This window comes from Lissotriton vulgaris, chromosome 7 (assembly GCF_964263255.1).
Source record: "Lissotriton vulgaris chromosome 7, aLisVul1.2, whole genome shotgun sequence".
Lineage (NCBI taxonomy): Eukaryota > Metazoa > Chordata > Amphibia > Caudata > Salamandridae > Lissotriton > Lissotriton vulgaris.
This window is the reverse complement of record NC_141695.1, coordinates 1,588,859,150-1,588,886,653: the sequence shown is the minus strand read 5'-3', so window position 1 is coordinate 1,588,886,653 and position 27,504 is coordinate 1,588,859,150. Positions and strand designations below refer to the sequence as shown.

The following is a 27,504-nucleotide window of genomic DNA, read 5'->3' as shown; positions in this document are numbered from 1 at the left end:
CTGCAGCCTTTCCACGTTCGTTTCAAAATGTGCCCCCAAACCGTGTCCGGTATGGGTTTACCTATGCTTTCCTTCCATTTACCCTTTAGTGCAGTGAGCAGTTCTAGGCCCTCGTTTAGCATTCTCGAGTGGATGCAAGTCACCGCCTTGACTGTACCCGCGGCCATCACCACGTACTGGCAGGCCATAGTCGTGTCCGGTTCTGCTAGTCCCCCCTGCCAGTGTTTTTGTATCGCCGCCGTTACTGCGGCATGCAAGAGGTAGCTCCCATCCGGGAGACCAAACTGGTCCCGCAGTACCCCAAAGGGGGCCAACATCCCATCCACATACAGATCCCCCACCATCTGCAAGCCCAGCTCCTCCCATTCTGACAATGGAGACCAATCGCCTCCATGCGGTAGTGCTGTCAACATCCCGATGGGGATCTCATGGGGCATACGGTTGAGCGGCCTTTGCCCTCTTCAGGCTCCTGTGCCAGCACAGCCGAAGGGTTTTCTCCTCAATGGTGAGATCTCTCTGTCCCAATTTCTGTTGCATTACTATGTAGGATAGGACGTGCCTCTGAATCCCTCTTCCTTGTCTGTGGTCTGGGCCCCTGAATCTCTCGCTATGTGCTGTGTTAAGATCTGCAATTGGGCCGCTAAATAATACAGTTCAAAATCAGGAACCGCCATCCCACCTTCAAGTTTCGGTCTGATCAGAGTATGCAGCGCCACTCTATGCCTACCATGGCCCCAAAGGAAAGCAATAATCATTGATCTCAGGTCTTTGAAAATCCGCTGGGGGATCCATATCGGCAGGGTACGGAAATAGTAGAGCAGCCTGGGCAGAGCCACCATTTTCAGCAGCGCTACTCAGCCCTGCACTGACAGGGGGAGGGAGGCCCAAAAGGATATGCGGCCCGCAGCGCCCATATGCAACGGCCTATATTTCCCTCCAGCAAATCCACGGCCTCGTGTTAACCACGGACTCCTAGATAAGTAAAGCACGTGTTCTCCCAGGCCACCTCCACTGTGAGAGGAGGATACGACCCATCTGTCCTCAACGGGAAAACGCAGGTTTTATTCCAGTTTACCCTGAGACCTGACAACCTACCAAAGCGAGAGAGCATCCCCATCGCCCCTCTAAGAGCCCGGTCCGTATCCTCCAGGTAGAGCAACAGGTCATCCGCGTACAGTGAGATATGATGAGTTTCCCCACCATTCCAAACTCCCCTATACCACTCTCCCGCTCTCGCCTGTGCCGCCAGTGGCTCCATCGCTAAAGCAAACAGGAGAGGGGAAAGCGAACAGCCCTGCCTCGCACCGGATAGTCGGGTGATATAACAGACCCCAATCGCACTCTAGTCGTGGCAGCAGAATAGAGCACCCTCGTCCAGCGGCCAAAACCGTCTCCCAGGCCAAACTTCTCCAGTACTTTGTCCAGGTACTGCCACTCGAGCCTATCAAAGGCCTTCTCTATGTCCACCGACAGTACTGCAGATTTGTGTTCCGAGTCAGGAGCGCTGTCCAATATGCGGATCAGGCGGTGGATGTTAGTGGATGTGTTCCTAGTGGGAATGAACCCTGCCTGGTCGTCATGTACCAACGAGGTCATGTGTGGTATTAATCTAGTGGCCAGAATACGGCTTAAGATCTTGTAGTCCACCGTTAGCATAGACAAGGGTCTATACAACGTCACATCCAAGGCCTCCCTACCTGGTTTCAGCAGAGGCACTACCAAGGCTTCCCTCATTGACTGGGGAAGGCATCCCAAGGTCAGGGCTTCGGAATACACCGCCAAGAGCCTCGGTGCCAACACATCAATATATTTCACATAGTATTCAATCGGCAGACCATCTACCCCCGGTGTCTTGTTTCTAGCCATCTGCTTAATGGCCACCCGAATCTCCGATAGCGTTATCGGGCCGCCCAGGTCCTTCGCGGTCTCGTCATCTAGTACCGGGAGCTGAACAGTCTCCAGGTATTCGCCTATCGCTGCATCGTCTACTTCCAACTGGCTCTCATACAGAGTTGTATAGTATGACTGAAAGGGTTTCAAAACCTCCGTCTGTGAGTAAACCACCTCCCCCGATCCCGTTTTAATGCTCATGATCGGGCAACCCCTAGATTCCGGGTTAGCAAGTTTAGCAAGTAGCGTGCCCACTTTATCTCTTTCCTCATGTACCTTGGTGAGATATAACTTGTAATCATAGCACCTCAGCCTCTCTGTATGTGTCGCCACTACTTTCTTCGCCTCTAGTAGTCGATCCTGTAGGTCCGGTCGCTCAGGCCTGCGCTGCTCCAGATCTCTTAGCACCCCTTCCGCCCTCCCCAGATCAGCCAAAACAGTCGTCCTCGCATTCATGAAACTGCCCATACAGATACCTCTCATCACCACTTTCATTGCATCCCATTCAATCAATCTCGTGGTCGCCGTACCTTCGTTCACACCAAAATAATGCTCAATGCCCTTTTGGACCGTGTCGCTGAACACCAGGTCCTCTAACGTGTCGGGCCGCAACCTCCATGTCGGGACCGCAGACCTCGTCCGCTGCCAGTGCATCGCCATCAGTAAGGGATTGTGGTCCGAAATGGTTCTGGCGATGTACTCCGTGTGCATTATCATGGCGGCCAGGGGTCCACTACACAGTATGGAATCTATCCTAACATGTAATGCGTGTAATGCCGAGAAGAAAGAATAGTCCCTAACCTCAGGATGCTGTTCCCTCCATGCGTCTACCAGGCCCCACCTCTCTTGCCAGTCCTTCCTGTGTGTGGCTAGCCTACGCACTGGGGAGTCGATCAGTGTCGGATGCGACCTGTCACGTGTCACATCAGTGATCAAATTAAAATCCCCACCCAGTATGATAGGGCCTGCCAGGAAGTGTGCCAGCGAGCCTGTGAGACTGTCAAAGAAACGAGCCTGGTCAACATTGGGAGCATACACACTACTCAGGACCACCTCCCGGCCATACAGCCTTCCCTCTACTACCACGAACCTACCCTCAGGGTCCACTAGCTGGTTCAGGGCCTGGAACGGGACCCCTGCCCTCACCCATATCAACACCCTCCTCGCAAACGCCGAATACGTCGTGCCAAACACCTGGCCACGCCACCTCTTCTGCAGTGCCGTACATTCCAGCTTGGTCAAATGAGTCTCCTGCAACAGTGCTATCTGCACACCTCGCCTCACCAAATAGGCGTGCACCTTGCTGCGCCGGGACATAGTTCGAAGCCCGCGGACATTCCGTGTGAGGCATTTTAAATCAGGTAACGTCCCCATTGCTGCCATCACTCCCCCATGTCGGCTGTGTCAATAGTACACCCACTTCAAATGGGGAAGGAGAAACCCTTATTGAAAAGGGAAGGGGTTCTAAGCAGACAAAAGAAAGAGTTCCCTTTTCATGTAGTCAAAGAAAAAAGACTTGCGTTACGAGTGGATTGACAAATTCACAATCAATTTCAATGAGCCTTAGTAAACATCATTTTGTCTATCTGAGCAGAACGTACGATAATAAGGATGTAAACACTAAAGTGTAAATTTTATAAAAAAGATTTTTTATTTTTAGATATTTTTAGATATTATTGTCTGTTCATACTATCTTATGAAACAAGTAAATACATTTATTCATTTAAAAAATATATTAAAACATTTGATATAACATTTTATCTCACAAAATCATAATACAGTTAAAAAGGTTCTTTCAATGCAACAATTTTATCACACAACAAAAAAATGTCGACGCGGCGTTTCAGTGATATGTCGTCACCTTCTTCAGGACAGTGTGTAAGTTAAAATCACTCAAATTAAGCTGTTGATTGGTCAGTCGCTTTTTTTAAAAGAATTGGCGATATGTGACCATGTCGGAGTTGTCAATAGTACACCCACATCATAGCAGTGACCCCCCCCCATGTAAAACACCCCAAAAAACTCCAACCCCACTCCCCAGAACAGGACCCAATAACGCTGCATCAGTCCCCATCCAAACTTGTAACATCACACACAGTCCACTATTCTGTGGTCGTCACCACAGAAAGCCTTAAGGGCAATGAGGGATAGGTCAGGGCCGATCCGGGGCAAGCAAAGCCCGCGCCCCAAGCCCATGATCCCATATAATAGTCACAACAGAGTACCTGCTTTTCGCCAACCACCGAAGGTAGTCCGCTCCAACAGGAGCCGCCAACGTGTCCTTATCTCCGACCATCATTCATTAAACAGCCCGTCTGCCGTCTGTGGGGTGACCTTCAAACCCACCGAGCTATCCGCCTCCGACAGCTCGTCTCCAGATTTCCTGCTCTCTACCTCAGAGTCCGATTCAACCGATATCTGCTCCTGCTGTGATCCTGTGATGATTGCCGTCGCAGTCAATGCTCCTTTCCTGTCCGCCGCCATCTGGTCGGTTTGCATTGCTCTCAAGTTTGTTCCATTTGCGGATGCGTTGCGACTTTCGGACTTGGATTGGCTTTTGTCTCTCCCTGTCCCCCTTACTCTGGCGATCCGTACCAGCGCGATATAACTCGAGCCATGACACCACCTCGTCCGGGGTCTGGAAGAAAGGGGTAGTTCCATCCAGGATCACACGCAATTTGGCCGGAAAAAGTAGGGAGTATTGTATACCCTCGTCTCTAAATTCCTTCTTCACGGTCAGAAAAGAAGCCCTGTTCTTTTGGACTTCCTGTGTGTAGTCTGGGAAAACCGTGACTGAGCTGTTGTCCACTTTGAAAGGGCCCACCGATCTCGCTCTATGTATCAGGAAATCTCGGCCCTTGAAGTGCAAGAGTCTGACCACCATCGGCCTAGGGGGGCGGCCCTGTAAGGGCGGGCGGGCCGGGACCCTGTGCGCCCGCTCCAGGGAGAAGAATGGGGAGAGGCCCTCCGGAGCCACTACCGTTTTAAACCAGGTTTCCATGTAGGCCACAGCATCATCTCCCTCAGTTTTTTCCGGCAGGCCTACCACCCTTACGTTGTTCCTCCGGTTACGGCTTTCGGAATCCTCCGCGTGTTTCTCTAGAGTCGCCAACCGGGCAAGAATGTCAGATATTTTGTGTTCTGCAGTGACCACCGCCGGTTTCAGTTCCTGGAGCAGTTGTTCGTTGCCCTTTACTCTGTCAGAAAGTTTTGCATGATCCGCCCTCAGGAGACCCAGTCCCGTGGCCACCTGCGCTATGTCTCGGTGTAGGGACTCCTTGGTCCGAGTAATCGCGTCCAGTATGCCGTCCAGCCGTGCATTCAGTCTTAGTTCCTGCGCGGAAGCTTCCGGGGTCGTGCCGGGTCTGCCATCTGTGTCCTGCACGTTTGACTGGTCGCGCCCCTGCTTCACGCTGAATTCACTGCTAATGGTGGCCATCAGTGCCACCGCGAGCACCGTGGCAGGAATGCCTCCAACAGGCGGGCCGGCCCAACTCCTTGTCAGCCAAATGGAGTGCCCCTCGGTCTCTCTCCACACTCAGCTGCCTCGGCGTCCCTTCCCATGCACGGCCACTATGACCAGGAAGCAGGTCGTCCGCCGCTCAAGGGCCCTCTCTTGTGCTTAAAATGGCCGCCCGGTTATCATTCCAATCGGTAGCGTTCCCCACAAGCTCCACGTGGCCCAGGGGCCCCTCTTACAATGTTCTTCGCCTTCCCCCTCAGGATGCCCCGCACTCCTACACCCGGCCTCAGCAACGGCAGGTGCAGGAAAATGTCCCGTTCGGAATTGCGGGGGTACCGAGCGGGCACCCTCAGGCAAGCGACCAGGGACCGGCCAAGGTGGCTGTCGTATCTGAGCGAGGGTGCCGCTACCCAGCCGTCCAATCCAGCGACCTCCCCCGCCACCGGGGTCCCGCAGGTCTGTTGTCCGGCTTGGCCGACCCCCACAGTGTGACCGCTCTTTGTTTGTCCCCTCGAGCCCACAGGGCTTGCCCGTGTGTGTTTCCCCCAGCCTCTGCTTCTTCAGTCGTGAACGGCCCCCAGAGTCCTTTGCTCCGGCCGCCGGATGATCCCCCGTCCGGGCACCAGATCCACTGAGCTGCTCACCGTTTGTTTCTGTCTCTGTTCGGCGTATCTCCGCACTGCCCGACAATGCTCCGGTGCCGCCAGGCCCTCCACTGCCGCGGGATCTCCAGGCGCTGCTGTGTGTCAGGGTCCCCCACAAATGGCCGCCAAGTCCGGTGGTGGGGGGATGGGCCCCCGGATCGCGGGCCTCCGGAGCGGCAATCAGCGTCCCTCACAGCCCTCGCAGCCACCAATTCCCGCACCGCCAGGGCACCACCCCCCGGGGTCTCCGGGCAGCAGCCCCCGTCACTCTCCAGCCTCGGCCGGCTACTCCCTGCCGATCATCCACCGTAGTTCAGGGCGGCCGCCATCTTGCTGGACTTCGCGCTGCTCCTCAAGGCTCCGAATTCGGGTCTTGTCACCGCCGCTGACTGCCTGTCGGCCCACAGCTGTGCTCCACCGGGTGTCCAGTGGTGTAGGCTGGATTTCCGAGCTTCAAAACAGCTCAGAAGCGAGGGATTCCAGGATGATTGCGGGATCAGGCGCGGAGCTGCAGGCTCACGCCGCCATCCTGATCGGCGTCCAGACCACGCCCCCCCCATCAAATAGCCTGCTCATCTGTGCATCTTATCAAGGAACTAGACAAATATGTGAATGCATTTCTCAGTAGAAAAGGACCAGGTGAATACAAATAACATTTTCAACTGCTGTTGTTTAGCCCATACTGGGAGAGGAAAAGCATGTTCCTCTGGCAAAGACTCTGTAGGAAAGTAGGATCTGCTTATGGTTACCCCCAATTTTTGCTGATGTATCACTGTTTTTGGACTGGTCTGACTGGGATCCTGCTATCCAGGACCCCAGTCCATCTGCTTTCTCCCTTAAATTGTTATGTATGTACTTTAGGTACACTCCAGATTGGATACTGGGGTACCCTGATCAGTCCCTAGTACATGGTACACCATGTACCCAGGGCATAGGTACCCCACAGGCCTCCCATGGGCTGAAGCATGTATTATGCCACCCATGAGAGGCTATTCCAAATGACACAACAGGTCTTTACAGCAGCCGGTGTAAGCTGGTGCTTGCTCCACTTACTTAGTTGTAGGTTCACTATTTTTATCTAAATCACTACACTTAAAAACATATTAATCACCCCTGCAGCAGGCCTTATCAATCCTGAAGGCAGGGTGCGGGGTTTTATGTGAGAAGGTGCCCCTGCACGAGTAGGCCCCTCTGCAGCCTTCGGAGACCATTCTCTTAAACCAAACTGATAGGTTTAATTGCATTATAACCTCGCTGTAAATGCTAACTTTAAAACGGCTGCTTACAAACATGTTGTGTTTGGTGTCAAACACCTTGTAATTATACCTCCACACCAGTAACTGGTTTGGGAGGTATGATTCCACCCTTCTGAAACCACTAATGTAGGTCCCCGTTCAACCCGGTACCAGCTTTCTCGACCCGGGCAGCACAAAATGGATGCTGCCAGCCACAGGCACGATTCTGCTCTCCTGCTGCTGAGCCAAGCTCGAGCAGAGGAAGGCATAACAATAGGCATCCTCCCAGACAGGGTTCAATGTATTGGGGCTGGGTGGGTGCACTCAGAGAGTGCCAGAAAGTCTGCACTGGGGCACATTTGGTGTCCTTGTGTATAGTCCAGCTAAAACCAGTTCTGCGAGCCATTGGTTCCTGCTCTGGCGCAAAACTGAACAAAGGACATGGGCGTAGCCACCCCTCAGTCCGGCCCCTAGAATCTTTCCAAGCCTTTCCCATGGGTATAAAGTGGGTTACCTGGCTTAAGGACTTTAGCTTTTACCTGGACAAGATTCTACTAAGATGAAACCAAGTACTTCGACTGCCTACACTATGATTGCACAACTGAAGAATCTCTCTTGGAGTAAAGGAGTTACTCCCCTGGAGTAGCAGGCATCTAAGCGCATCTGACCGGCTTGCTTCTCCAGAGCTCCTGCGGACCCGAAGATCCCTTAGGTAGATCTGACCTCTCAGCGATTCTGAGACCCGTATCCCTCTTGGGGACCATGCACAGCGTACATTTGCAAGTGCATATGCGTGTTGGCGATCCCAGAGTTTGTACATTGTACTCCATGTAGTCCTGACCCCGAGCAGTATTTGCACAGAAGATATCCAGCCTCCACTCACCAAGTGGTCTGTGGGCTGGTGCTTTGCAGACTCGCTTGAAGTCTCCTCGCGATCCCTGGTCCGTTGGCCTGTGGGTCCTGGCGAGGGTAACGTTGTTTGGTATAGGGCTTTCCTGGTCGCTCCAGACATACCCTGACTCCCCATTGCTTGGAGAGTTTCCTAGACCTTGCTGGTCCACACCTTAACCTATTTGCTCTGCGTGGGTTGCATTTGCCAAGGCTTGTTGGTGCTCCAGCTGGACACCGACCCCTCAGCACTCAACATCTTTTGTGGGACAGCTCACATCCAGATCCTGGTCATCCTCGATGTCTCCTGGTCCCCGTGGCTACAGAGTCAAGCATCCCTTTTTCGCACCTGAAGCACCCATCGGTGGGCATTCGACTATTGTGCCCCTGGTCACCTGACGTGACCCAGACTCTGTCCGCTCTGCTTTCAGGTTCCTCTCACCTAGAATCCAGGCTTGGATTCCACCGGACACTCTTTGCCTTCCTGGGAGCAGTACTTCTTTGCAGCTCTCTATTGAAAACAACAAAGGTCTCGGACACCACTTGACCCCTATGCACCCGGCTCCTCTGGGATCGGTAACACAGGTACTTCAGTACTCACATGTGGGTTGGCTCTAGAACCTCCTATGTTCCAAAGGGTTTGATTAAAGTCCTTGTAGAAGTGTCCTTAAGCTAACTTTACAACTGCAACTTTCCCATAGAGTTGTACAGAGCACGCAGTTGTGTTTCCTCACTACACCAGTCTTCCATGGGCTCTGTGTCACTGCCTTGGGTGGTTCCTTGGGATCCCAGCTATTCTAAATGCTCTAGGCCCTGTGTCCATTGAAGTCGTGATTGTTATACCATTTTTTTAGTAGATGGTTCGGTCTCCCCCTGGAGCCCGCTGTGTATTATGCTACTTACGAATGTTCTATTGATACAGTATTGGGTGCTTTATGTTCTAATCTCGTGTAGAGATTAGTAGAGATAGTTATATTAATAAATACATATTTAATATATAACTACTGTGTGGTTCTCCTTTTATTTAGTCATGCAGGAGGTGATATTCTGATAAAACAAGCTGCTTTACATTCCTTCAAGATTAAGAATGAATGCTGCTCTCCATAGCTACCACTAGGATAGCTTTCTAAAGGTTATCTTTGACCTCATACATCATAAGGGTTGTGTGGACTGCTACAAGATGCCAACTTTAATTAGTGGACAGCATATACCAGGCCACCTTCTTACAGACTCCATTATACCTCATAATTATTCTGGATTCAGAATGCAGCCTTCGTGCTACCCAAAGTGACCAAAGCCGTCACAGACCCATCATCAGGGGATTTTCTGGGCATCATTTTCCTGGTGAAGAAAAAGTTAAAGGGCATCCCTCCTTGTGATAAATTTGAGAGGCTTGAACTACTCCTATGATACTAGATCAACCCTGACAACTGGCTTACACATTTGGCCTAAAGAATTAGCCTTTTTCAGTTCCCATTTCCTATGGTCATCAAATGTACGTAAAGTTTAGAAGGAAGGAAACGCCATGGCAATTAACCCATTTTGTCTTTGGGACATCAACAGGTCTATGATATTACCAAATGGTCCCATAATCCCTGCGCAGCTTAGTACCCTTTAGGCATGCCACAACGAAACAACATCCCTCCCTTATTTTTCAGCCAACGGGTGCAGATTCTACAAAACTGTGCGTGTTTCAATGCCTGTGGGCACACGAGGAAAAGAACCATGTAAGCCCAGCAAGTGCAAATCATTTCCTAATAACTTAGACTTTCCAACAGTTGCCAAACTCCACATTGGCAAATCGACTCCACTTTATCAACTAAATAAAGCAGGGATCGATTTAAGAGCATTTGGGGTAAAACATTTTAATAAGCGTACAAACACTAGATAACAGGACAGACAGTAACTGTCAAACCTGGAATCATGGACCACTGAAAAGTAGCATTCCACAGTCATTCAGTGATGTCATTATGTATACGACTGACCATGTCAGGAGTGATGTAATATGTGAGGTCATCAGTAGTGCACTGTGGGGGCTTAAGTTATATTTATCTGAGCTAACTATAACTGCTGAATTTCTCTGGTTTTGCACAAGTGAAATGTGAGCCTAACTAGAACATCACTGTAACCTTAGTTTTTTTCAGTGAATTTCAACTTTTTTACATGTTATTTCCTAATTGTTTCCAGTAACCTTTGAAAGTGGGTGGGTGTGTGAGTGGCTGCATCTCTAAGTGGATCTGGGAGTGGGTGTATGAGTCTCTGAGTGGGGCTGTGAAAGGGAACATGAGTGTCTGAGTGGATATGTGAGTGTGTGCGAGTCTCTCAGTGGGTCTGTGAGTTGGGGAATGGATTTTTGGGTGTGAGTGAGTGTGTCTGTCAGTGGCTGCGTGAGTCTCGGAGTGGGTCTGTCAATGGGTGTGCAGAAAAAATATATATATATTGCGGGGGGTGGCTGGGGCTCACGGCAGCAGGCCCTTGTGCCAGCTCCCCCTGTGATGATCCTCCTGTCCAGCTTGCCTGCAGTCCGTTACTCTCTGCTGCTTTTGGTTTTGTCCCTGCTCAGCTCAATTTCTGCTAATTTTTCTGTCTCTTCTCGGCTCTCTCCTGCATCCTGCCCTTTATTTTGCCTCTTACTGCTCGCTCTGCCCATTGTTTTGCCTCTTTTTCCTCGCTTCCGTACTGTATTTTGCCTCTTTCTGCTAGTTTCTGAGCTTTATTCTGCCCCTTTCTGCTAGTTTCTGACCTTTATTTTGCCTCTTTCTGCTCGTTTCTCACCTTTATTTTGCCTCTTGCTCCTGGTTTCTCACCTCTATGTCGCCTCTTTCTGCTCGTTTCCGATTTTTATTCCGCCTCTTTCGGTACATTTCTGACCCCTATTCAGCCTCTTTCTGCACGTCTGACCTTTATTCTGTCTCTTTCTGTTCATTTCAGACCTCTATTCTGCCTCTTGCTGCTCCGGCATTACTGGCTCGAGGAGGGAGGCCAAGTGGCCCACCACCTTTACTTTTCAGGACCGGCCTCAGGGAGGTGGTGGTGGTCCCCAGGGCCGGCCACATAGCCCCTCTCCCATTTAAAAAAATATATATCTTTGGCCCCAGGGAGGTGGTGGTCGCTGGGGACTGGGGGGTCCGTGGGGTCCCCTTTTAGCCCTGGGTGGTAGTGGTCCCAGGGGCTCAGGGGGTCTGCGCGCCCCCCCACCCCATCAATGTTTCTTCAGACCAGGGGAGGTGGTGGTCCCAGGGACTTATTAGGCCCATGGATCCATGAAGGAGAGCCATATGCAGCCCCATCCTTTTCATCAATAAATCCCTGGAGAGTGGGTGGCCCCAGGGGCTCAATGAGTCTTAGGAGGGGGTTTTCCCATGCACCCCATCCTTTCTTAAAAAACAAACAAAAGAAGCCGCACGGACCCGGTCCACCCTGGGACTGTATTCAAAACATGTGCAAAAGCCTGCGCTTGTTTTTTTTCTTTCGTTTTTTTAAACACTTCTGTTGCAGATTTGTGGCTCAACCGCAAATTTACAGCAAAATAGGTTTAAAAGCGATTTATGACTTGGTCAGGGTCACAGGGGGACCCTACCACCACATCTAAGGCGTAAGGGTATTCCTACACAGCCCCCTTTTCTTTTTTTTAAACTTTTTTGTGGGACTCGGCTGAAGCAGAGTCCCAAGATGGTGGCCAACACTCCCTGGTTGAAGTGTTGACAGCCAATCAGATTTCAGCATGGGGAATGTTGGTTTCTCAGAGGATTTGCATCCCTATATATACACATTTCTTTTTTTCACTATCTCAAAAACTACTTAACAGATTTACAGCAGTTGACAAAAAAGTCGCTTTCTGGATTAACAGCTACCTTTCTGCCAAATTTGGTGTAATTCCGATTAGCGCTTCGGGTTGTAGTTGCGGTTACAATTCCTATGGGAATTAACATGACCCCCTTTTTTCTCGCTCCTCCTCCATTTGACATATCATCCCAAAACTTTACATGCACAATAAGAATCACTGCTGCACTTTTTTTGTGGAGAATTTCATGAAGATTCGTCAACAACTACCAAAGGTAGAGGCAAGTCAAAAAACGCTTTTCCTATGGTAACTAGGTCCTAACTAAAACTACCGGTTGGTGGGGGTGTGGCTACGTGGTGGACCAAGATGGCCACTTGCTAGAGTACCTCCGTAGCCCTCCGATCCCTACCCAAATATCTGGCACACTAATCCGCGTTATAGGTGCAGATCTGCGCATCTGAAGGCAAGCGGTGCCCTACCCTGCGACCGCGGACGGAAACGGACATCGGAGGCCCGACTTATCCGCTCTTCAACTCTGCGGCTCTATGGGTCTGGAGGCCGGGGATTAAAGTTGCGGAACCCGCCGCCTAGTGAGCCGAGGGTGCCGGCGTGCCCCCTCCCCCCCCATCCCCGGAGCTCCAGCCAACCGCCGAGAGTCAACCATCCTTTTGGCCTACCTTGGTTCCCGCAGGGCTGGGGCCAGGCTCCGACTACCTTAAGGTGCCGCTGATGCGACTGCATGTTTAGCGGGACTGAGCCTCGCAGAGGAGCGGCGAGGCAGTGGTAGCCGCAAAGGTGCTGGAGCGGCCCCGCTTCCCTCCTGCTTCACAGACCAGCACTGTGCGCCTCACTGGCTTTGCGGCGGAGGCGCCGCCTGCGCCGGGAGAATGCTGGGGGCTCCGGGTTGGATGTAAGAGACGCCCGGAGGGGGGTCTGACCGTGAGGCTCGTGGCCCGTGGCCTAGCAGCTTGTGAGCCCTCGTCCCCCCCCCCCCTGCTTCCCAGAAGATAATCCTAGCTAATGCAGACAGTGGACTTACGAGAACGCCTATAAGTGAGTAGGCGGCCCGGGTGCTCTCCAAATCCCATCATCCTAATAGCCACGACCTACCTAACGACTGTGTGTCCCATTGTGCTGCCTCCCACTTACTTCCCCCCTCGCGGGTCCGTGGTCCTCCGTGGCGGAGCGGGGCCCGCACAGCTTGCATCTCCCAGAGCGCCGCCCTTGGCTGACTTACTCCCCGGGGTTGGCGGAGTCACCACATTGTACAGGAGGGTGGATGGGGCGAGGATAGGCACTAACAGAGTGCATGACCAGAGCCTCAGCAACTGGGCCCGATATTCCAGGGGCCTGCTCTAATGTGACAGTTCGCTACTGCCTTGCACCAACATCGGTAAAGAGTACTCTGAGTGCGCTCACCTGTTGGTGTCTCCCTCGCTCTGTGACCGTCTTCCGCCCCCCCCCCCACATTCTTCTTTTAGTCATATAGTTGGGCGATAGGCACTCTGCATTTTTTTTTTACATGGGCAGTTCTAAGCCCACAGTGCAAGGAAGCAGGGTGGGGAGTGGTTGAGAAGGGTTATACGTTTCAGTTTTTCATATGTTTTGTCTTGATGGTACAGCTTTTGCTCACAACGCAACCCGTCACATGTCACATAGGAACTATGGGGACGCAACATAACAAGGAACTCAAAGTTCTAAGCTGGAATGTCAACGGGTTGGGGAACAGAATCAAAAGAACGGTAGTACTGCAATACATCAAGAGGTTTTCGCCAGACATTGTGCTCCTCCAAGAAACTCATCTCATAGGCAATGTTTGTAAAGCAATGCATAGGTAGTGTTATCATATGGTGGCACGTGCTTGTTTCACCTCTGGCTCAAGAGGAGTGGGTGTACTACAGAGAAAATCATTCCCCTTATCTGTTATGTCTACATATGTAGATGACCGAGGGAGATATGTGGGAATCACGGACACTTGGGAGGGTGTCACTTTTATTCACCTCTCCATTTATGCACCACCGGGTCTACAAGCTGCAACCTTCGCAGACCTTAGCGCCCTATTGTTGACATTACCAGAGGGACACTTGGTGTTGGGAGGTGACTTTATCTCAGTCCTATCGGGCTCGCTCGACAGACACCCTCCTCGCACGCTGCCTAAGGCTGCTAACTCCTTCCCCAGATTTTTAGAGGCGATGGGTTAAGAGGACTGTTGGAGAACCTACAATCCAGACAAGCTACAGCACACTTTCTACTCAGGGGCTCATAACAGCCTTTACCGCCTTGACTACATCATTGTCCCCGCCCCGCAGATCTCCACCATTCACTAGATCCGACACTTGCCCAGATGAATTTCAGATCACTCCCCTCTATGGGTCCACATTGTTCTAGACCACACACAGGAGGGACAGGTCGCACCTATTATTTCTTGGTACTTAAAAACCATAAAATTCATAAAGACCTCAATAAATCAACAGACTATTACTTCCTTGAAAACGAGGAAACGGTGGCATCTCCCCAGACATTGTGGGAAGCCTTCAAAACCGTGAATCGGGGCTAGGCCCTTTCCTTAATAGCAGGTTCCAAAAAAGAAAGGCTTAAAGTCATCTCAGAGGCCAAGCACAAGAACTACAACCTCGAGCAAGAAATACATTCAGAAGCCCTTCACTTACTTCGCCTGTACCAAGACGAGTATCGGACTTTAGCCACAGATCGGGCAAAATTAATTGGGCAAGGCAGACTGTGACGCATTTACGACTGGGGAGACAAGGCTGGGAAACTAATCGCCTGGCTGGACAAGAGAGACCACGCTAGCAGGCTTGTCCCGGACCTTAGTAACTCTGACGGTTCCCTCATCACGGACCCTCAATCTATAGCCAACCACTTCGCCACCCACTTCCCATCCATCTACAGCTTGGTGACGCCCTATTCAGAATCAGATTTCTCTGCTTTCATCAGAGATATCTCACTCCCCTTTCTCTCTGAACTCGAACGTACTTTCATAGATAGCGCCCTCACAACAGACGAAATTGCTCTTGCAATTCGAGCACTCCAACCGGGCAAGGCCCTTGGCCCAAATGGACTCCCAATCAAGCTTTACAAGCTCCGGACCGACAAATTGGCCCCTTTTCCGAAACTCATGTATCAATATAGTTTTGATAAAGGCGCACTGCCCCCTGACCAGAGACTTGCCACCATAGTTGTGATCCAAAAAGACGGAAAACCAAAAATGGACTGCTCCTCCTACCGCCCTATATCCCTTCTTAACGCAGAACCCAACATTTTAGCCAAGATTCTTGCTAACAGACGGGTTAAAGTAATTGGGGAATTAGTGCACCCCGATCAATCAGGCTTTATGCCACGGAGAAACACGGCCCTGAATTTGAGCAGACTGCACGGTGTGCTGGGCAGGGCCTCTACCATAGAGGAGGATGCGGTCATATCCTCACTTGATGCCACTATGGTCTTTGACACAATTGAGTGGCCTTATCTCTTCACAGTGCTTGGTAAAATGGGATTGGTCCGGTCTTCTGCCAGTGGGTACGCCTGTTATATAGCAGACCTATGGCCCACTTCGTTGTTAATATCAGGAAGTATGACGCATTAGAACTTAGCCGGGGTACCCGTCAGGGGTGCCCCCTTTTCCAGTTACTGTTCGCCCTAGCCCTTGAACCCCTTGCAGCATGGATCCGAAAGGACATCGTGATCTGAGGGATACGATGGTGGACAGACTGGAAGACAGTATCTCCTTGTATGCGGACGACATCCTTCTTTGACATCCCCCAATAATTCCCTCATCGCCGTATTGGATGTCCTTGCCGCCATCAGCAGGTATTCCGGATTACGGGTGAATTTGCAGAAATCCCTCCTCTATGTTCTTCACAGGGATCCTCCTCCGTTACCCCACGGCTGCCCTGTACCCATCGTCTCTGAAGGCTTTCGATACCTGGTTATATACATCTCCCTTGACCGGTAGGTCAAACAGGACCATAACTTTGCCCCCCGTAGCGACATCACGCATTGGAAAACACTCCCACTTTCTCTTTTAGGTAAAGCAGCTTTTTTTTAAAATTATCTCTCCCTTGATTCCTCTATGCCCTCCAAAGCTCCGCTGATCCTGTCCCTAATGCATATTTCAAAGATATCGAGGGACTCCAGAGAGACCTTCTGTGGACTGGACGACCACACATAGCCATGAAAAAGTGTACTCTCGGTTGGTATGACTGCGGTATTGGATTGCCGGACATCAGGAAGTACTATTGGGCGGCACACCGCACTTCCGTCAACCATTGCACCTACTCTCGCCCAGACGATCCCGGTTTTAATATGGACCAATGGATCCTCCCAAATGGATCTTTTGCCCGTGCATTATGCTCCAATCCAGGTAGATTCCCACTCACTGGCCCTACGCGCCATACAGTTAAAATCTGGCACATAGCAACCAAATCTCCTTGATTTGACTCTTGCCACACCGTTGTGGGATTCTCAAAAACGGGGAGACTTGCGAAATTCCAAGGGTTTCGACAAGTGGGACCTAATTGGTATTTCCCACATCAAGGACCTTTGGAGTGCAGATGGTGTGAAATAATTTGCCATATTACAGAATCAATACTCCCTCGCGAACTCGGAGCATTTCCGTTACCTCCAAGTTCGACATACACTAACCACAACACTGCCCCGTGGAACAACTTTTCCGGAAAGCTCCCCTCTAGAAGACAGACTATTAGATGGCCATCTGCCTGAGAAAGCCATCTCCCTTACCTATCGTAAGCTACTAAATAATATGGTAGACCCTCTACTAGCACTTCGTGATAAATGGACTAATGACGGGATAGAACTAGACGATGAGGACTGGCAGACGGCAGTCTCGTCTCTCCGGAGGATTGCTATTCCGGCGCGACTCCGCCTAGTGCAATTAAAAATCCTTTACAGGGTATACTTGACTGGACCCCAATTAGTGCACATGGGTGGGCTGACTGATGACTCTTGTAGACGGGGATGCACTCACACAGGTACCTTTATGCACATGCTCTGGCAGTGCGACCTAATACAAGAATTCTGGCGAGCAATTCATGTGGTCATGAGTGAATCGTTGGGTGTCGTAATCGAACCGCTGACATTCAGGTGCCTCTTAAATGTCTTGGAGCCTACTGATCGCAACACATATGCAACACAATGGGTCACTCTCGCTTGCATGCTTGCCAAGAGAAATATAGCTCAACTCTGGGGGTCCGCACATGTACCTACTGTAACCGACTGGGAAAAAGATCTCGATTGGAGTATGTTGCATGAAAAAAACAGTATATGTGGCACAGGGTGCCCCCGGAAATGGTCTAAAATATGGGCCCGTTGGAATGCCTACCGAGGAGATATCTGTTCCCCCCTCAAGAACTAGACAACGAAGATTCTCCCTCCCCGTGATTTCCTCCAACCTCATTTACTGGAATTATGTTATTTCCTTTGTGACTTGATGTACCCTGCCCACTGATCATTGTGACCATGTACCATCATGTCGAGATTGTTTAATAAAAAGATTTAAAAAACAAAACAAAATAACTACCTATTGGTGACCGCTAGTAGGTAATACCTCTCTCTCTATATAAATATATCACAGCCTCTACTGGGTAGTGCTAGTGATTACCATGTTTCCATTGGAAAAGCTTTTTTTGCTTTGCTCACATCTTTGACCACATTTGATGAATCTTCACAAAACGTACCCAAAAAAGTTCTTCCACCTCTGCTCCTTCCTGGAAAGTTTCAGGGTGATCCATCAAGTGAGAGCCAAGAAAAGGGGGAAGGTTCCAAAAACCATTTCCACATTCATTTTCTGTAGACAGATTAAGACACAGCAACAGCCAAATCTGCAGAACAGAATTACACCAAATTTGGCACAAAGCAAGACCTTGAAAGAGTGCTTTTGTGATTTGGTGTGATTACATTAAGTAGTTTGAGAAATTAATGTTAAAAAATAGATATTTCATGCCACAGAACCAGCAGATCTCTAGATGAGATCTGATTGGCTGCCACTACATCAACCTGGTCTGGTGGGTGAGAAGGTCCCCAAGGCCACGACCTAATTTTATTTTAACCCCTTCCCTGCTCATGACGAGCTCAGCTCGTCATGAGGCACAGTGGAGCTGTGCTTATGACGAGCTGAGCTCGTCATGAACAATGGGGTTCGATAATCATCAGCACTGGAGGGGAAAACCATTAGCAGCCAAGGTGTTAAAGTGGCGTCGCAGAGGATCCAGAAGCAGATTTTTAAAAAATGTGGCGGTACACCGTTGTTTCCCTTCCCACAAGAGCGTGTACAGGAAAGTCTTATGTGCTCCATCCGATGCTCTTGCATACAGGGAAACTTAAAATGCTTCCGCCGAGCAGGTGAAAAACAAAAGCTGTTGCTCCGAGGTGGGAGCACTGCCGTATCCCGCTAGCACCTGGGAGAAAAAGGTAGGCAGAAAAGAGCACTTTTGTGCAAGGTTTTATAAAGATTCCTCAAACGTCGCCTCAGTTACTAGCAAACAAAAAAGGTATTTCCTATGGTATAACTACAGTGAGGCGAGTGCCACTGGGTATTGTCGTATTAAATATAATTTCGGGTTTAAGGATAGGTAGTGTAAAGGCTTGTATGGCTATTTTCTTTAGAGTTTAGGATTCGGTAGCGGTAAAGGGTGATAAGGGTAATTTTAGGGTTTATGGGTAGGTAGTGGCAAAGGATGGTAAGTGTAATTGTAAGGTTTAAGGGTGGTAAGGGTAATTTAAGGGTTTGGGGTGGGTATTGGTAAAGGGTGCTAAGGCTAATTTTAGGGTTAAGGGGAAGGTTGCAGTAAAGGGTGGTAAAAAAGTTTAGGGTTTACAGTTGGTTAGTGGTAGCGACCTTTGACCCTGCTCGCAGGAAGGTCGCTCCCCTCGCCACTACACGGCTACCAGCTGCTTGTGCCTAGTGACTTGTGTTCCTGGTTCCTGCTCCCTGTTTTGTCCCCCCAACTGCCTGGCTAACTGTTTTTCTCCTCCTCCTTTTGGGTTTCCCCCCGGTGCTCACATGCTGATCCTCGCCGTCCTTTCACGCCGCTACACCCCTGCGCCCCCCCCTGCATTCCGATTCTCCACCCCGCTCCCGCCTCCCAGCTGCTCCTCCCTCTCTCTCTCGCTCTTATGGAGGCCGCGCAGCGGAAGCGCGCAGCGTGCGTGCCGAAGGCGCCTGGACTGCGCCCAGCGCCAGAACCCCTGGACCCCGCGACCACCACGACGCCAGACTCCGCTACGACACAGCACCCTCCACACACTCAACGCCGGACGACATCAAACCTGCTTCCAGGCTGCCCCGAAGCGTACCCAAGGACCCTTCTCCTGCCGCAACTGCAGCCTCACCTGCGACAGAACCACCAAACCACCAAGGACCGGACCCAACCACCTCCGTTGCATACTCCTGAACACCCGCTCCGAACGCAAACACGCCGGCGAGCACTAGGACCTACTCGACACCTTCGCCCCAGACGTTGCCTTCCTGACCGAGACCTGGTGGAACGACTCCTCGGCACCGGACATCGCAATAGCCACCCCGGACGGCTACAAGATCTCTCGCAGAGACCGCACCAACGGAGTCGGAGGGGGAATAGCCATCATCCACAAGTCCTCCCTCAAGGTCTCCACTCACGCAGACGACATCCTCAGCACTGTTGAGCACCTACACTTCCGGATCCACACCGACCCCAACACTACCCTCAGAGGAACCCTCGTCTACAGACCCCTCCCCGGACCCCGGCCACAGTTCAGTGACTCCATTGCAGACCTCGCCAGCACCCACGCACTCGCATCCACGGACTACATCCTCCTCGGGGACCTCAACTTCCACCTTGAGAACAACAACACCACCAACTTCGCCACCCTGACCGACAACCTCGCCAACCTCGGTCTCAGACAACTGGTCACCACTCCCACCCACACCGCCGGCCACAAGCTTGACCCCATCTTCCCCACGAGCACCCGCGTCTCCTTCGACCACACCACTGAACTCCACTGGACGGATCACAGCTGCATCCACTTCACCTACAAGAAACCCACCACGCACCATCACACCCAACAGCTTCCCCGCCGCTGATGGAGCAAGGTCACTGAGGACCAGCTTGCTGACACCCTCGCCCAGAACCCACCCACCCACCGACCCAGACACCGCCGCCCGCAATTTCAGGCACTGGATCGACGACTGCGCCAACACCCTCGCCCCGCCCAAGAAACCATCCAACAGTCGCACCAGCAAGAAAGCCACCTGGTTCACCGAAGAACTCCAGACGTCCAAACGTACCTGCCGGAAACTGGAAAAGAAATGGATCCACGAACAAACAGCAGACAGCTACTCCGCCCTCAAGGACGCCACCCGCAGACATCACCACCTCATCAGATCAGCCAAGAGATCTTCCCTCAAAGCCCGGCTGGACAACAACACACACGATAGCAAAGAACTCTTCAGCATCGTCAAGGAACTCTTCAACGCCAGCGCTATAACCAACGACATCCTGCCCTCACAAGAACTATGCGACTCTCTGGCCACCTTCTTCCACCGCAAGATCGCTGACATCCATGACAGCTTCAACACCACGACCACACCGACTACGCCAGACACCACCCATCCGGCGATCACCACCCGTGCCAACTGCCTGGACCAACGTAAACGATGACGAAACACGCAAGACCATGAACGCCATCCACTCAGGATCCCCATCAGAACCCTGCCCACACCACATATTCAACATAGCAGATGCAATCATGGCACCCCAACTCCGGAAAGTAATCAACTGTTCCTTCGAGACAGCCACTTACCCGGAGGGCTGGAAGCACGCCGAGATCAACGCCCTCCTCAAGAAGCCCAAGGCAGACCCCAATGACCACAAGAACTTCCGGCCCATCTCCCTACTCCCGTTCCCGGCGAAGGTCATCGAGAAAGTCGTCAACACACAACTGACCCAACACCTCAAGGATAACAACATCCTGGACCCCTCCCAGTCCGGTTTCCGAAGAAACCATAGCACAGAGACAGCCCTCATCGCCATCACAAAAGACATCAGGATGCAACTAGACAACGGTGAGACAACTGCCCTCATCCTCCTGGACCTGTCAGCCGCCTTCAACACGGTCTGCCACCGCACACTAAAGACACGTCTCCAAGAGGCCGGAATATGAGAGAAAGCCCTCGACTGGACCACATCCTTCCTCTCCGGGAGGACACAGAGTCTGGTTCAACTCATATCAACGCGCACCAGATGTTGTGCCTGGATTGCCTCAGTGTGACTCTTATCGACATGTACTTGATGGGCTGCCTCCTTCTTTAAAAGGCTCCCCTGCTTCTTCCCCATTCATTGACTGTTCTCTTTTTGGCCCTCAGTACGGCAGACCGACTGCCCTCACCTCACCCATCCTCATAGAACATCGTGTTGCCAGGTAGCATTGCACTACTTGGGCAGGGGTAGTGAGAGTGATTGGCTGGACTGAAGGAACGCTTGCGAGAGCAATCAGAAGCGGGTCAAGAGACTGTGTGACCGCCCTGTGCTTTGCCGAACTGGGCTGGTGCTGGAAGGCCCTTGTGGGACCCTTTTTGAGTGACTGACTATTGCCCTCAGCCCACTTCTGTTCAGATCCTGTGGATGAACTTCAAGAGTGGCTGCCAAACCCCCCTTTGATGACTGCCTCCTAATTAGTCCAGCTGTCAATCAATCAATCAGGGTTTGTAAAGCGCGACTACTCACCCTGAGGGTCTCAAGGCATGGGGGCTACTGATCCGTCTAAGCGCCTGGGTTCAGTTGAAAAGCCAAGTCTTGAGATCCTTTCTGAATTGGTTCAGCAAAGGGGATTGTCGGAGGTGGAGTCGCAGGATGTTCCAATCTTGGTGGTGAAGTACAGAAGGATATTCCTCCGGTTCTAGTCTTGTGGATCCGAGGGACAATGGCAAGGGCGGAGCAGAGGTGTCTAGTGGGTATGTGGAATGAGAGGCGGTGATTCAGGTATGCTGGTCCTGTGTGGTGGAGTGCTTTGTAGGTGTGCGTGAGGAACTTGAAATGATTCTTTTTTTTACTGGGAGCCAGTGGAGTTCTAGGAGGTGTTCAGTTATATTGTGGGGGATGTCAAGTACCAGTCTGGCTGCGGTATTTTGAACGTTCTGTTTCCTGAGGAGTTTCTGGGAGACATCGGCGTAGAGTGCATTGCCGTAGCAGAGTCTTCTGTTGATGAGTGCCAGGGGTGACCGTTTTTCTGGATTTGGTGGGGATCCATCTAAATGTCTTTTGAAGCAGGAGAAGCGTGTAGAAGCATAATGAGGAGATGGCGATAATCTGGTGGTTCATTGTGAGTGAGGAGTCCAGTATGAGGCAGAGGTTGTGTGCGTGGTCGGTGAGGGTGGTCGGGGGTTCCCAATGAGGAGGGTTACCAGGAGTAATCGCAAGCTGAGGAAGTGGGTCCCAGGATAAGGACTTCGGTCTTTTCAGAGTTAAGTTTGATACAACTATTTTTTATCCAGGTGGCAACAGCCTTCGTCCTGATGTGGAAGTTGTTGCTGGTGGTTGAGGGTTTGTTGGTGAGGGAGAGGATCAGTTGGGTGTCGTCGGCGAAGAAGACTATGTTGAGTGTGTAGTTCCTGACGATGGTCAAGAGAGGGGCCATGTAGACGTTGTAGAGGGTGGGGCTCAGGGTGGGGCTCAGGGTGGGGCTCTGGGGACTCTGCAGTTACCTACCCCCACCTAATTTCCTGGTACTCTGACTAAGTATGATGCTTGTGCCATGGGGGCTGCAGTGAGCTATCCATTGACCTGCTGGGTATAAGTTGCACCGGATTACAGTGCTGTGTCTGAGCACCTTCTGTACGGACCAGCCTTGTATCTGTTGTACCACTTATTGGTGCAGTAAGTGTATGTGGGAGTGACAGTCTGCAGAGCACCTGTAATTCACACACTGACCGGCGGTGGTGCCTTACACATTGATTTCTTGCCAGAAGAACACTTAGTTTGACACTGGTTTTACCCATGAGGCCTTGGCCCGCAGTGCTGCTAAAGTGTTACAATTTTTTATATGTACAGATTTCTAATATCGTTGTGACGTGGGGTGTACCCTATAACTGTGTGGCATTGAATTCTAAGAATTGCTAGGGTGGCATGGGGTTGACAATGTGTTGCACCGCATAAGGGTGCTGAGGTGGGATGGGTGGGAGATGTGGGACAAGTTAGAATAGAATCTCTCCCAAGTGTGCATAAAATGGATGTCATTTCAACACAGTTGAGCCTAGTACTGGTAGTAACATTTCCTAGTGAGAGTTATTCCCCGAAATGCATGATGTTCATGTTGTGTTGATTATTAAACGACGGGTCCACTAGGGTCGATCAACCTCCCGAGCTGGACAGAGTGAGCTTATACCACCTGAGAAATAATACCAGCTGTTACCCATCTACCATAGTTTTCCACCTTGATTATTAGGTTGAGCCTCGGCAGCGCGTGCGCAGCTCTCCGAGGCATAATGTACTGAGGTACAGCTTAGAAGCTACGCCAATTTCCTGACCATCTTTTCAATTGGTTCCTGTAACTGTTGCTGCAAAATTGTTGCTTTTCATTTGTAAATCATTTGTAAATAAACATAGTAGTCCCTTATTGGTACCACCTTGTCTGCATTTGTAACCGCCCAAACGGGTGGACTTTTTACTTGTGTTGTTACACGGTCTGCTTTATAAGTCGGTGAGCACTATTTTCTTTAATGATCTTTCCCTATTCCACCGACGACAAATCAGCAGGCCGCCTGCTTTTATATTTGTTTTTAAATTATAGCGAGGTCTGCTCTAACTATAGCGGACGCGCGTATTTAATTTACAGTGCGGGCTGCTTTCAATTTAGCGGCCACGCTTACATAACTATTTAATGTACAGCGCAGGCCGCTTTCACTTTAGCTGCCGCACATATTTATTTATTTAATGAACAGTGTGGGGCACTTTCACTTTAGCAGCCACGCTACATAACCCCATAACTGTATTTTTTTTTTGCTTTAGGTTAAAGCGCACCATACATGCTTTCACTTTAATGTTGGCCATGCCCCTTTCTTTCGGTGCTGCTCGCTGTAACCTGCATAAGGCGAGCAGCGTCTAAAGAAAGGTGTGCAGTCACTATTAGAGTGTACCCGCAATTGCGAGAGTTTGAGCTATAGCCATTCAAAATGACAATGCCTTTCATATATGTGTTGCTTTTAAAATACGCATACATAAAAGGAATTGTCATTTACAATGCCAATAGTTAGCTTGCAAATACGAGACCTATTGCATTGAAAAGTGCTTGGGTTTTTTTTGCAATTGTATACAGCGCGATCTCAACCCTAAGGTACTGGACCAAGGGCACCAGTTACCTTACACAAGGGCACATTAATTTTTTAGGCACCGCGAGATGAAGAGATTTGCCCAGAATCACACAATGTTGAGAGGACGCTGAAATTCAGCAGGTTCCCTAGTTTCAAAGTCGTCATCTGGGGCCATTACACCGCATCCGCTCCCCCACCCACCCACCGCACAGAGCACCGACACCATTGGAGGCCCGGCTTGCGCTTTTTAAAACAAGTCAAAAATAAATAAGCAAATATCCAAGAGCAGGGGGTGGCCTGCCACCTGCGTTTGTCACAGGCAGAACGGCAGGCGCCTCCCTGTGGGGGTTGTTAAGCCCAAGGTTGTTTCAGTTTGTTCTACGGCTCCCTAATGAGCTGCAGCGGTTCGACGCTCACGCTGCAAAGAAAACAGCAGCCGCCGCCCGCGCCCGGCATTCGTGCCGATTATCTGCCGGAGGAGAATATCCCTTGCCAGGACCTACAGGTTGCAGCAGGCGCAGGGCCTACTTCCTCTCAGCAGGCGTCCCTTCGAAGCTCGCCTGCTCGGGCGTCCCGCTCGGGCATTGCACATCACAGAGGTCACCGGACAAGAAAAGGGAGGAAAAAAATCAAATTCCACACAGAACACAATATGGGTCAACCGCGGGAAGTGAGGGAAAGTGTTATGATTAACAACGGGGCGAGGGTTAATGTTTAACTGATTGAATTCCACGCTTCGCCGCAGCGTGTACATACGGGCTGCGTGCCGGCTGGACCGAAGGGCATCCACCGTCGTCCCACCGCCCGCCGACCTCACAGTGCTACTGACAACCCCTGGCTCCAGCAGATTTCTCATGCAAGGTAAGAGGGTGGGGAGGGAGAGTGGCGCGACTCAAGAGAAACGCGTCCGTGTGAGCAAGAGAGAGAGGTTTGGGGGCTGAGTGCGAGAGGAGTGTGAGGTGTGTGGCGCAGAGACGGAGGTGTGGGGGAAGAGACAGGTGTATAAGTAAGCGAACAGAGAGACGCCCATGGGCCACTTATAGTCCGACTTCGGGTACCATAAAAGCCTTTGTGCATTGACTTCCACTCTATTCATGAAGGCGCACGGTTCTTTCTATCTGTACTAAGTATGTGAATGTTCCCTGCACACTGCCATTTTAAATGTTTTGGGATTTAATTTACAAAGACATTCAAGAACTTGGCAATCGAGTCCTACAGGAGTACTACTTACACGTACTCCTAAATGTCCTTGACAATGGACTCGGGTACCTGGAAGCAATACTAACTGCTTTATTTTGTAAACAGAAAGTAAGCGCTTAAACTTGAAAGCTGACTTAGTGCTTTGAAATAAATTTTAAAAATGCAGAACCAAACTTTTTTTTTTACGCCTATGAGGTTTTCCGACGGAAGTTTGTAAATATTCATATTTAGAATAGATAGATCAGGCACACTACATAGTCTGTGCTGCGGAACATTTGCCAATTCAGCCACACTAACAGCAGTGCTCATCACCTACCAGTGCTCGATACCACACTCACAGGGACGGCCACTTCCCATACATTCACGTACCATGTACCCGAGGCTGGGGGTCACAGTACAGCTGAAAGAAACACCTTTGACTACATTTAATTTACTTTTCTGTTTACGTGTTATTGAGTGATCATACGTCAGAGTGCTGTATGAGGGAGTTCATAGGCGGATTCAAGCCCCCTGAGCAATGGAAGCTTGCTTCTTACAGGAGTGAGCGTTGTGCTCACAACTGCGGTCTGGTTATCCTTGGGGCATGAACACTGCCAGCATATGAGCGTTGATTATAGTAGGTGTTCATAATTCTGGAGCACATTTTTCAGACATCACCGCTGTAGGTGTCTTTTTTGTAGATTTCAGAGCACTACACTAAGGAGCCAATCGGTTGGCCGATCTTCCAGTTTGGCAGATAACATGAGCATAGCTGTCAAGGTTTCAGATTTCCTATGTGACATTTTTATTACTTCAATGTAATTATGAGTGACTTTCAACGACTATGAGGGACACTTTCTCGTGAGCAAAATCAAGCAATGAAGATCAGGGAAACATATAAATATCAGAAATTACACCCATTTGAGCAAGGAGTACTATAGATAGTCTTAAAACTGCTGCAAAGCACCAGAAACGGAAGTGCACTGTGGGACCAGACTGTACCAAACAGGATGTGGGAGGCCCCAGAGCGCATGATCTCAGTTGCTTGCTAATACATTATCATAATTATTCAGTCTTGCTTTCAATCTGCAGCTGCCTGGTGTTCTGGAGGGCACCAGAATATGCTGCACATGGCAGCCTCCTGCACTCAACTCTCAAAGAAAAGTCAAGGAGAGTTCCGATTAAATGCACCCCCAGCAGCCCTGATTGAATGCACACTCAGCAATGTCAGCATCTACTGTGGTGCTGTCAACGTAGAGAGGTCAGCACAAGGCTGTTCAAGCATGAGCCAAACAGTACACGCATCCTGCTGATTTGTATCAACAACCTTGTGGCCTGTTCTAGTGTTTTGTGACTGCAGAATTGCTTCGATGTCCATCCGGACTACGGTCACACTACATATAAAATAATATAATTAAATCTAAGATTATTGAGGCTCAACTCCCCTCAATGGACCAGTCTCTTCCTGTCCCAGCTATTCCATATGGATGTGGCCGGCATCCGGCTCTGAGCACACCATTTTGAAGGGCGGCAGCATGGCTGTTGGCCCTACGTATTTCTCCAGCGCTTTGCTAGTGTGTCCTCGAAACAGTTAGTTTTATTTGCCTTGACAGCAAAATGTATCAACAGCAGCGAGTCCAGGGGCAGGTGGCCCTCGGTCTCAAGAGTGACTGTGAGCTCAACAGCTCTTGATGTTATCACCACATATTTCATCTCCTGCTGCACAACTTGCACATTTTAACAAAACTTATTTCTAGCTCAATGTAATCAAAATTTATGAAAACTGTGGCACACAGAGTGCAATGCTGTGCCAGACGCAGGGGATTTAACCGCTTCCCTTTAGCTTCCAAATCACGCAAACTGCCAGTTAAGCAGCTGTGTCGTAATAGTGTAAACTTCCTTATTTGATAAACTGTCAAGGGGCCTTTGTCTGAAGAAGGAAACACAACATATAAATGCCTGGATGGAATTCAAAGTGGGCAGATGAGATGTTAGCTTCACTGTGAATACAATGTCTTGATGACATCCTAGCCACTTTCTCTGAACTACTTTTATTTCAACAGCACTTTCACATTTAAGAATCACAGATGTATCGTACC

At 50.4% G+C, this 27,504-nt stretch overlaps 2 protein-coding genes across 4 annotated transcripts in view; one reads left to right on the top strand and one right to left on the bottom strand.

Annotated features, from left to right (window-relative positions):
- RTF2 (replication termination factor 2) overlaps positions 1-27,504 on the bottom strand; it is a 429,729-nt gene that overhangs the window by 156,454 nt on the left and 245,771 nt on the right. The window lies entirely within an intron of this gene.
- LOC147706042 (putative beta-1,3-galactosyl-O-glycosyl-glycoprotein beta-1,6-N-acetylglucosaminyltransferase 7) overlaps positions 24,577-27,504 on the top strand; it is a 59,462-nt gene continuing 56,534 nt past the window's right edge. Inside the window, exon 1 of one of the 2 annotated variants that reach the window (XM_086932492.1) lies at positions 24,577-25,087. The gene's annotated coding sequence lies outside the window, so the exon portion shown is untranslated. The remainder of the gene's footprint in view (positions 25,088-27,504) is intronic. The other variant, XM_086932493.1, reaches the window with a different exon arrangement.